Genomic DNA, 12,049 nt, shown 5'->3' on the forward strand with positions numbered 1-12,049 from the left:
TTGTGCGAAGGCTAGTATGGATGCAATAAAAGGGTAGAAGGTCTTAAAGTATATATATATAAAAAAGTAAATACATTTTATGAAACGGTCTTTAAAGGCCAAAGTAGCTTATGATGGTGCAACATGAGGGTTATTGAAGAGATGGTGCACAATTTGGCTGGCCAGCTTAGTCTGGATCTTTGGAGGTGTTTTGATGTTGCTAGAGTGATGCTCAAGTTGAGGTCTTGACCTATGAACTTTGCACGCCTTCATCCTTAATGCAATCTGCTAATTGGAGGCTTGCATTTTGGAGTTAGAGGCTGTACTTCTCACTGGCTTTATCTACAGTTCTCAGGACCCATAAAGATTTCTGGGCTCTCGTCAGCACTGGAACCAAACTTCTTTTACTCAGTCGTATCAGTTGTACGAGGACTGTGGGCTTGTCACTGACTCGTAGGTGCTGCAAGAAATGAAAGGTTTCACCAAAGACTTCACACTGCTGCTATTGGGCTTGGCTAGTATTTATCCAAAAAATAGCTCCTTTGGGATGTGCTGAGCCCAGCTGTAGAGATCAGCAGAGAAGTAGCCCTATCACTTGTTGCATTATTGTTCACCGGACAACTGGGGAAAAATCCCAGCCAAAAAAAAACATTCAATGTTAAAATACGGACTGTTTCTTCAAATCCTCATTCACTGAGTTCTCTGAGCCTTACTCCAGTCTGGCTGCTCTAGTTACCATTTTTGTAATAACTTGTATATAATTTCTAATAACTTTAATTCAGTAAAGACACTCAAGTCACAAAGTATTACCATTTGTCACAATAAGAAGCTATGGCTTTTTATTTTATCCAGGGGAATTTCTTTTCTTGAGCAAGTATTTCTTTGTTTCCCTGGCATTATGGTAAAGGTAATTATCTAATCAGACTGGAATAACGGCAGGAGCCCATGCGTGTCAATGATTTGTGTTTGAGCTGCCTCTGGCTGTACCAATTGAAGTACGTTGTTATGAGACGTCAGTAGAAAGGAATCGTGATCATTGTATACAAATTTGTATAAATAAAGATGACATATTTTTGTACTTCATTTAAAATCTACTTGCATGTCAGCAATAAATTTCATACTGTAGAGACATTCATTCCGACTTGTGGTTAAGTGGGTTCACATCCAGTTACCTGGTGCTATTATATAATGATAGAAAATTTACCTCTGTCCCTGAGACCATGGTGTTCACTGAACAATTTTTATTCAGTGGTAAATCAGCTCTAGGTCCAAGGATGTTGCTGCTGTTGAATGGAGCACTTATTATTACAAGTAATGAGTGTCCTCATCAAATGTTCCCAGATCAAACCGTGTGGATAAATGCGTTGGCACACTGATCCCTTCGGATGTTGGCCTGTAGCACTGAACTGTCCGTATGTCATTCGGGCTACAAGATGTCTTGTGTAATGGGTAATCTGTTACACTACTACAGTATATTAATACTGTTATTAAGATTATGGTTGAGCTAGAGTAAGAAGGTTCATTTAAACCTTACCCGAGTATTTTCTAACAATGAAATGGGAAGGGTTCGTTTCCTTGGCATTATCAATCCTCAACTTTGAACATTTTCATTTCCCTTACCCCACACGCTTTCTCTTGGTAATGGTTCATGCTGGAGCACTTCTGGGACCTTGCACAGGTGGTCATTCTTCCTGAGGCCAGACTGTGTCTGAGGCCTATAAGCAGTCAACCTGGGCTCAGAATAAGCATCCTGCCTCTCCAGCAAAAATAATTCTCTGCTCCTTTATCTCACTCCTGCTTCTCGGGCCTTGCTATGTTCAAATGGAATGCTACATTTGTACTTAATTGTCTGCTGAGCATCTGGGATGCTGAGGTTGTGATGGGTACAATGCAAATGGAATTCCTTTGTTTCAACAAATGGGAAGAGCTTTTACAGTCCATGTAGGGGCATGGAGCTGTAGCACTGCTGCACTGGTAGCCGATTGGCTGAAACTGGCCAATTCAGCCCAAGCTCAAAGCCAGTATCAAATCTGACTCTTCTATTGATTTTTTTTTTTTGCATGACCTTCATATTGGTTTAAGTCCATCCATATAGTTACTTGGAGAAAGATGGTGATCTAGCAATATTGTTTAAATGCCCTGATTTCATTCCTCTGCTGTTAAAAAATCTGCATCCCTGATTTGTATCTTGGGGTTGTGGCTTTGAAAGTTTTACTTTTACCTAGATCAGCAATGCTGTGGTGCCGGAATAAATTATACTGCTCCCTGTAAGACCGATCTTGTACATCCAACGTGAACATCAGTCTATTCCATACTGCAATGCTCTGCTGTGTTTCTCTCGCCCCCTATATCTGTTTAGATGTCCACAGTGTAGAATCTAGGCTGACAGTGCAGTACTGAGGACATGCTGCACTGCCAACAATGCTTTCTTTCCCATGAGATGTGAAGCTGAGGCTATGCTTGCACATTTAAGTGGTCCGTGACTGTTTTGAAGATCCATAAGGCAATCCTGCCTCCCCTGGTGCACTTGATGTGCCTGGTGTAATGCAGTTGATCTTTTTTGTTGCCATGCAGCATTAGGTTATTGCTCTGCTACCTGCGGTAGCTGCTGTGCAAAGCGAGCTTTGGATGTTGTTACAGGCACGAGCGCCCTCTGGGGGACAGTGTGCTGACATGACTAGATAATTCAATGATGTGAATTTTTTTCTTATGGGAGGTGGGTGTCACTTGCTGGGCCAACGTTTATTGCCCATCCCTAATTCCCCTTGAGGGGGCATAACATTGCCACAGATCTGCAGTCGCATGTAGGCCAGACCAGGTAAGGACAGCAGATTTCCTTCCCTCAAGAACATTAGTGAACCAGATGGGTTTGTACATAATCGACTGGCTTCATGGTCATCATTAGACTTTTAATTCCAGATTTTTATTTGATTCAAATTTCAACATCATCTGCGGTGGGATTCAAACCAGGGTCCCCAGGGCATTACCCTGGGTCTCTGGATTACTCGTCCAGTGAGAATACCACCAAGTCATTGTCTCCCCAAATCACCAAACTATTAACAATGAAAATGTTCCTGAGAATCCTTTTTGAGGCTCTTCTAGTTAACCGGCCTGATTTGCCAGTATCTGTCTCCTGATTGAGTTAATCTCCCCTGCTGTGTTCTAGTTTTTTGACCCCTGTGCTGTTGTTTAAAATAGTCTCTTCTGTTTTTGTGGGCAGAGCACAGTTGCTGTGGTTGGAGGCGAGTGGAAATATTTACAGAAGAGTGCTGTTCATTTTAGGATGGTCTCCTACACATAGTTCCTTCCTCCTTGAACCCTGAAGATCAATCATTATTGAATTATGGGGCAAGGTTGTTGAGCCACATTATCATCTCCTGCTTGTGCTAATGTTCTTGAGAGCAAAGTGAGGATCTGAACAATGTTTTGCATTTCTTAAAATTCTCCTACCCCCAAGTCCGGCACCATTCGCCCTTCTCCATGTTACACTATGCCAGTTTCCCAATGCCAAGTAGGGCATTGAATGAAAGCTGAAGTGTTTACCTGCTGACTCCCAGTAAAAGTTCGGGAACCTCTGTATAGCCATGGCACCCACTGCTCTTTCACCCTGCCAGTAAGGCAATGTCACAATATATTGTGGATTGCCATCTTCAACCTCAGTCACAGATTGTGGTGGGTTGCATTATTGGCCAGATTTTATCTGAAGTCAACAGTTCAATCAGTGCATAACAGGATGACTACGAGTTCAATGACAGCACCAGCTGTTGTTCCCTTTTGTTGAGTGTACATTGTATAAATGAAACAGACTCCTGAGGTACGGAGGACCTGTCCAATATCTGACGTGAGTGATTTGTAATTCCTGTTCCAGCATGTAGCATGCAAAGTTGAGCACAAACAATCCGTTTCCACATTAGGGATAGTGGAGTTGGGAATTATTAATATTTAGGTGTATATGTTGATTATTACAAAATCTTTGTCTTGAAACTTATTAGAATCTTATATATAGCAAATCAATAAATGACTATGCTATAAGGGTCACTTTTCAAAGGCAAACTTAAGGCCTTTGAGGCTAGGATCAAATGTGAAGCGATAACTTGAGCCTTGTTCAGTGGATGTGCGGTCCAAACTATTAAAACACAATTGAGACGCGGAGTGTATATCTCAAGTACTTTCAGCCAGCCTTGTATCCCTTGTAGTTTACTCTAAAATATATAATCGTGAAGTATGTAAATCAACTCCAGCAGAGTGAAGTACCCCATCTGACCTGTGATACTGAAATGCAATAGGATTGCCAACTTTCAAATGTTCTTCTGCTTTCCCCATTTTCTCCTGAAGGTTGGACAACTGTTGCAGAAATGATGGGGACTCCATACCTCCATAAAGTGCGGATTCTTCATGAATGAATCTCTGACACCAATGTTGGCTGTGACACCAGGGGAGGCAGCAGACCTGAAAAGTGGAGTTGATCAGCTATGATTGTACTGAATGGTGGAGCAGGTTCATTGGACAATCTGGGCTAAACCTTTTCCTATCTCTTGCATTCTGAAGCACTGATGTGCAGGGTGGACAGCAGGAGCTAGATCCCTGGCTGAGTCCCACTCCCAAGACTCCAGCTCAGAGTGCTGCCATAACCCACCATTTGCCACTGTGGTTGAAATAAATCTGACAAAGAACAACTTGTATAATGCCCATAATTCACCAAAATGTTCCAAGGCTCTCCATGGGAACAATTTTAGATAAAATTTACACCATTCCAAATAAGGTGATTAATAACTTGGAGAGAGTTTAATTTTCAGGAGTGTGTTAAAGGAGAAGAGATTGGTGGAGTGGGAAAGAGATGTTTTGGCAGCACAGTGGTTAGTACTGTTGCTTCATAGGGACCCGAGTTTGATTCCCGTTTGGGTCACGGTCTGGGTGGAGTCTGCATGTTCTCCCTGTGCTTGCATGGGTTTCCTCTGGGTGCTCTTGATTTCCTCCTACAAGTCCTGAAAGACATACTTGTTTGGTGAATTGGATATTCACTGTAGTGTGGTGACTAGGGGATTTTCACAGTAACTTCAACTCCAACTTGGACGCAGTTGACACCTGTGTGTGCACACACTCAGAGGCTGAGCAACGTCCACTGTTGACGCGTTCACTGAGGCATATGAGTGAATGGGTCTCAGACTAAACATCTGGAAAACAAAGGTTCTCTAACAGCCCGCTCCTGCCACACAAAACTCTTTCCCTCCTACACCCTCAAGATCCATGGTGAGCCCCTGGACAATATATTGTTTGCCATACCTCAGCCTCCTCTTGGACAAACAGACATTGATGATGAAATCCAGCATCGACTCCAATGTGCCAGCGTAGTCTTTGGACACCTGAGGAACAAAATGTTTGACGGCCAAGATCTCAAATCTAGCACTAAGCTCATGGTCTACGCAGCAGTGTGGTCCCTTCCCTCCTGCATGCATCAGAAATATGGACAATGTACAACAGACACCTCAAATCCCTGGAGAGATATCAGCAACGTAGCTTCTGCAAAACCCTGAAAATCCACAGGCAGGATAGGCATACCTATGTGAACGTCCTCTCCCAGGCCAATATCCTGAGTATTTGAGGCACTGGTCATGCTCTACCAGCTGCAATGGGTGAGCCACATTGCCTGCATGCCTGACACACAACTCCCGAAACAAGTGATCTAATCTGAGCTCCACAATGGCAAGCGATCTCTTGGGGGGGGGGGGCAGGGGAAATGTTACAAGGGCACTTTGAATCCTCCTAAATAAATGCAATATCCCCATTGACGTGGGAATTGTTTGCCCTAGAACACACCAACTGGAGAAGAAGCATCTGTGAAGGTACCAATCACCTTGAGTGTTACAGGATGGAGCAAGCGGAAACAGTGGAACTAAAGCTCTGAACCCAGAGCATCGCAGACATCCACCCACCATCTCCAACACCCCCTGCCAAACCTGTAATAGTCTGGGAATCCAGGATTGGATTATTCAGTCACCGCAGAATCCACCTCCGTGGAGTGGAAGCAAGTCGCCCTCAATGCTGAGGGACTGCCCAAGAAGATGTGGTGATGCTAACCTTTTTTTAATCTCCAGTATCACCCAAACATTTGAAATGCCGCAAACCAGCTCCAAAAGGTTTTTTTGTAATTTAAAATGTGTATTCCCATTTCTTAATGCCACTTTTCAGCGAGTGATCCACCATTATGAATCACCTAGGAGGTTTATTAAACACTACATGAAGGCTTGTACTCATATATTGCACTTCATGACTTCCAAGGTGAAAGCGTGTAAAGAGACGACTGATTGGCAATCAATTATAGGATGGCAAGATTCCAGGTCGAGCACTAATAAATGAGAAATGGTACAAATGTCTTTTACATTTTTTTGCAGTACATAAATAGACCATTTGGGCTAATAGACCTAGCCCAGTATTTATTCTGCAACACGCCTCCTGTTAGCATAATGGACCAGACCCCAACATTTGTTAGGACAAGGACCACAAACAATTTTTAATTTATAAAACTGAGGAAAGGAAGGATACTTTATCCCAGGAGTGATGGCTCTGACCAATAGGCATCTTTTATGTTAAAACAAACTTTATTTTAAACTCAGAATTATTTTAAACCCAGAATTAACCACATTAACATCAAAGAATAACATTACAATTATCACTTAACAGTTCTTACACACTAACTCCAATTAAGCAACTCAATACAGTTCAAATGCCACTTGTAAATAAAGTTAAGAAACATTACTTGGTTGTGTAGCGATGTTTGGAGAGAAGATCACCTTTCCAAAGCAGATTTAATATACTTTTCAACCTAGCAGCATTCAACCTAAATACAAGCCCATATAAATTTCTAATTTCCAGCATTCATAACAATATCCAATTAGTCCTCTATGTAATCAAATAAATGGTTAGAATCAATAATGATCTCACCTTTTTATAACTACTTAGTTCCAGCTTTTGCAGACACACAGTCTGGATACCTTAACCTAGGTTATTTAATAACATTGCTGCAACAGATATAAAATATAATTAAGCATTTTTACATTCATCGCACTCGCCTCACTCTACTACTATCCTTGGTATTCTTTTATCAATCATGTACTGTAGCCCTTGCCCTAAGCCTACTGGGAAATATGGCCAAATTAAGAGAGATTATAGCCTGATGGTATTCTTATAGGCACCAGCAAAGTAAAGACACCAGCAAAGTCTGATGGTTAAAAAGGCTAACTCTGTATCGGTGCAAGCAACATAAACAGTGGGGGTCTGCAGTGAAGAACAGGATGTGCAGTCGGGGAGTGAGCACAGGAGCTGATTGGACAATGTTGCTATGCCCTGGTTGGACAGTGGTTAAACACACAGACCCATGTGTGCCGAGGTCCTGAGAAGAAATATGACCCCTGCTTGAGTGAGTCACGACTGAACATTTGTGACTCGAGGCCAGTGATTGATTAGTGCTACCCTCTTAGCACGTGACTGGAAGTATGAGCTCAATGTCAGCGAGATCTTTATAAGAAGGAGAGATGTGATTTCATCAGCGAAACCTTGAGGGACAGTATCGCAGAATGAAGAAACCGTAAGCCTCTAGCTTGAAGAATGAGTCCGATTCCTATGCAATGGGGTAGTGACGTCTTTCATAACTCCGCTACTAGAAGTTAGATAAGTGTTAACCTGTGCTTTTGAACTTGTAGTGGGACAAAGGAAGGTTGAATCATTTATGTGCTTTTGAAGCAGTCTATGATCCGACTTTTAGTAATAAGCATTGGGATTTTATATTGTGTTCAATAAAGAAGTCATTTGATTCAAAGTTAGTGGTGTATCAATCGACTGAAGTGAGTGTCCCGATCAATACTTGTTTCCCCTTACATGCATCAACTGCATTAGATAGCAAATATTTCATTCTCACCACTCTCTTGAGTAAAGAGGTTTCTCCTGAATTCCGTATTAAATTTATTCGGCTGTCTTATGTTTATGGACATTGTTTTGGATCCACCAGAAATGGAAAACCATCTCTACTGCTACCCTTTTGAAAACCTTGATAATTTTACAGACTTCCAGCAGGTCACCTCTTGGTTTTCTCTTTTATGAAGAAAAGAGCCCAAGCCTATATATCCATTCCTTATACTTGTGCTCTTGCCATGCTGGTATCATCCGTTCACATTGATTTTGCACCTTCTCCAGTGCCTCAAATTCTGGCCTTGTTGTGCCTGGTGGAAATCCCACTAAGTCCGGAAGATTCTGTGCTGGCTCAAAAACAGAATCTGAGCCAGGTGCAAACTAGTTTGGGATCTTCACAATCCCTTCCTGCTTATGCGAACTGGATCGTGCCCAGAAAGGGCAAGAAGGTGATTGGCATGCGTTTCAATACATTCCAATATCATTAGTGAGTTTAAAGTCAGATCTTCCAGCCTCACGCATTGTTCCAGCTCACCAGCAGGATGTCAGCAAGGCGCTAATTACTGCGGATCGTGCCAAGTGTGGACCAGGTGCTGGAGGGAGCAAGAGAGTGCGTACCCTCTCTACACCTACCTCTCGGGTACCAAGGGAGGTCCTTCAAGGGAAAGGGGGTCTGGCTGGCCTGGAGGGGCTCAACAGGGGTCTTTTCTAAAGGATGGGGAGTCGTGTGGCAAGTCTTCCTCTATCGCCTTGAAACCCTCTGCCATACCTCCCAGCATGTCAAGTTGAAAGATCTGCCAGATGAAGGTGAAAGTCTTCCCTCTGATGTGGTGGAAATCTTTGAAGTGCTTATTTCACATTTAAGTTCATTTCCCTTTAATCTTTTCAAGTTTCTGGCCATGCTGAGAAGCATTCTGGCTGCATTGTTTACATTCAATTTCACGTCAGTTCCTGAAAAATGGAGATGAAAGGCTGCCACCTTTAATAAAGTCCTTCCACCCACCCCGCGATAGTATACTTCATCTTTTCTAGGTGCAAAAATTCCATCAGGTTCCCCAACCAAGCTGAGGCCTGAGGTGAGACCGGGGACTTCCACCCAAGCAGAACTCGCCTCCAGGCTAATTAGTGAGGCGAAGGTTAAGACATCTGCCTTCGACACAGGTGAGTCCGATACTCCAAAAATGGCCACCAACGGCCACGGCTCCAGCCAAACACTCAAAATCTCTGACATTGTATCCAAAAAGGGGAACCTGGGGTAAAACCAAAACATGTGTGTGTGATTCGCCGGTCCCCTAGAGCGCCGCTCACACCTATCCACCCCCGAGAAGAACCTACTTGTACACGCCCTAGTCAGGTGCACCCTGTGCCCACCTTGAACTGGACCAGGCTTAACATTGCACATGAGGAGGTGAAGTTGACCCTGTGAAGAGCTTCACTCCACACTCCTCCTTCAAAGACCAAACTCAGCGCATCCTCCCACATCCTCTTTACCTCCTCCAAAGATGCCTGCTCCATCGCCAACTTCTGCCCAAAAACATGGGAAATCTTACCCTCACCTAACTCGGTGACAGACAAGACCCTGTCCATAAGCAAAGGCGACAACACCAGAGGAAATGAAGGTATTTCCTTACATTAAAAAATTGCACACCCGAACATTCCTAAATACATTCCTCCTCGGGAGCTGGAACTTCTCTAATAGCTCATCCAGACTGGCGAACATACCCCGCAGGAACACATCACTAAACCTCTCCCAACATCTCCCTCACCCATGTCCTAAACGATGAATCTTAAGCCACGTGGCACAAAGATAAGAGGCAGGATTCTCCGTTGGCTCACGCCAAAATCGCAAAAAAGCGATTGGGCGGGGAATTAGTTCCGACGCCAAAATCATGGCGGGCGCCAATTTGATGCCAAATCGCAATTCTCCGTTACCTCGACAGTGGCGTCAATGCGTACTAGAACACACATACAGTAAACACCATTTCATACCATTAGCGGGCCCGACCCGGTTTACTGGGGCCTCTGCGATTCTCCTCCTCTGATGGGCCGAGTTCCTGATGGCGTGGTTCACTTGTGCTTTTAAAAATCGTGAAACCGGCGTCGTGGCTGCTGAGGGAGAGAGAGGAGGTAGGACCCAGACAGGAACGACTGTGGGCTGTCACTCTGGCTGGGTTGGGCGGGGGCGGCCAGGGCTGAGAGGGGAGGGGTTTAACTGGGGGATAGGCCCAATGGCCGGGGTGACCCCCCATGGGACTGGGGCGGTGTCCAGTCCTGGACTGCCTTTACCGCAGCCATCTTGCTGCGCACCCCACTGAATGTTGCTTAAGGCCTTGTGAGTACCGGCAATGCCTGACATTTGAGAATTTGCTGGACCGGGGCATGCTGCCGAAGACTTCGGCTGAGCAGAGAGACTTATCTGCCAGATGATGGCACACCTGGCACCATGGGGGTATGGGGGAGGATACTCCCTCCCAGTGGCCGTCAAGGTGACGGCTTCCTTGAACGTTTATGCGACAGGGTCCTTCCAGGCGCCGAGTGGGGACCTGTCCGGGACATCACCGACCTCAGTGCACAGGTGCATCCGCACAGTCACGTAGGCCCAGGTAGATCAATACTTCCATTTCAATGTGGACTGAGCCCACCAAGCTGCCCGGTCATCGCCAACATGCCCCAGGTCCGGGGGATGATCGACGGGATGCACGTTCTCCAAAGAGCACCTGCAGATGACAGGCCCCTCTACACCAACAAAAAGGGGTGCCACTCAATGAATGTGCAGCTGATATGTGCAGCGCCGGCCCTAGGGTTGCTGGCGCCCCGGGCAAGCTGAACTTCAGCGCCCTTCGGGTGGTGGGGGGGGGGGCGAGGCGGGGGGGCGGGGCCGAGGGGGGCGGGCGGCCACCGCGCATGCGCTGGTTGGCACCGGCCCAACTGCGCATGCGCGGGACCCAAGTCTCTGGCGCCCCCTAGCACATGGCGCCCCGGGCGAGTGCCCGAGTTGCCGGTACCTTGGGCCGGCCCTGGATATGTGACCACCAGCTACTCATCATTCACCTCTGTGCCTGATACCCGGGCAATGTGCATGACACCTTCATCCTGGCACACTCAATGATTCCTGACATGATTGAGACACCCCCAGCTGAGAGGTTAGCTCCTGGGCGACAGGGGTTATGCACTGCGGTTGTGGCTCATGACACCTATCTGGAGGTCACAGACCATCGAGGAGACCCGCTACAACGTCGCCAATAAAGCAACCAGGAGCATGATCGAATGGTACTTCGGCCTCCTGAAGATGTGTTTCAGTTACCTGGACCACTCTGGCGGGGCCCACCAGTACGATGCTGAGAGGGTCGCCTGCATCGTGATGGCTTGCTGCATCCTCTACAACATCGCACAGCAGATGAGTGACGTGTTGGAGGAGGAGGAGGAACACCAGACCTCGTCTGCCGAAGAGGATGCGGGGGAGGGGGAGGATGGACAGGACATGGGACCCAGGCAGGCAAGGGAGGCCGCATGACGTGTGCGCCAAGGCCAACGTGTACGGGATGCTCTGGTTGCCTCCAGGTTTACCGACTGGGTGGGGTGACTGGCCAGGGCACAGACACGATACCCACACACTTCCCGCTTCCACCCCGCAGGGTCATCCTCCGACTCAAGCTCCGGGGTCTCCTGAGTCTCAGACAGAGGCCTAGTGTCTGAGCTGCTCTCATCGCTGCTCAGCTCACAGGGGCTCCGGCTTTGGCACTGGCTGGGGCGGGTGATACCAGATAGACCCGGCCCAACACAAGAACACATGATTAGACCGCGGGCGGGGGGTACAGACAATGACAGTGTTAGATAGTCCAACCAACGCATGCAGCCCAGGGGGTGGAACACTGGTGGTCTCAGTGACCAGGGCACCCTGCCATGGCGACCGGTATGGGTGCCGGAATGTGGTGCAGGGTGGGGGTTCGGCTGCCTTCTGGGTGGGGGGATGTCAGGTTACGGGGGTTAATGCTAGGGGCGTAGTGATGCCTACGCACCCTGGCCACCCTGGGGAAGCCATGTAGTTTTGTTCAGCATGATAGCCGGTCAAGACGGTGTTGCCCATGGCGCTGATGACCTCTGCGACCTGCGCCCAGGCACGGCGGCGGCTGGCAGCCTCCTTCCTGGGCCGGAGTACAGGGTC

The sequence above is a fragment of the Scyliorhinus canicula genome, chromosome 1, assembly GCF_902713615.1.
Source record: "Scyliorhinus canicula chromosome 1, sScyCan1.1, whole genome shotgun sequence".
NCBI classification, from domain to species: domain Eukaryota; kingdom Metazoa; phylum Chordata; class Chondrichthyes; order Carcharhiniformes; family Scyliorhinidae; genus Scyliorhinus; species Scyliorhinus canicula.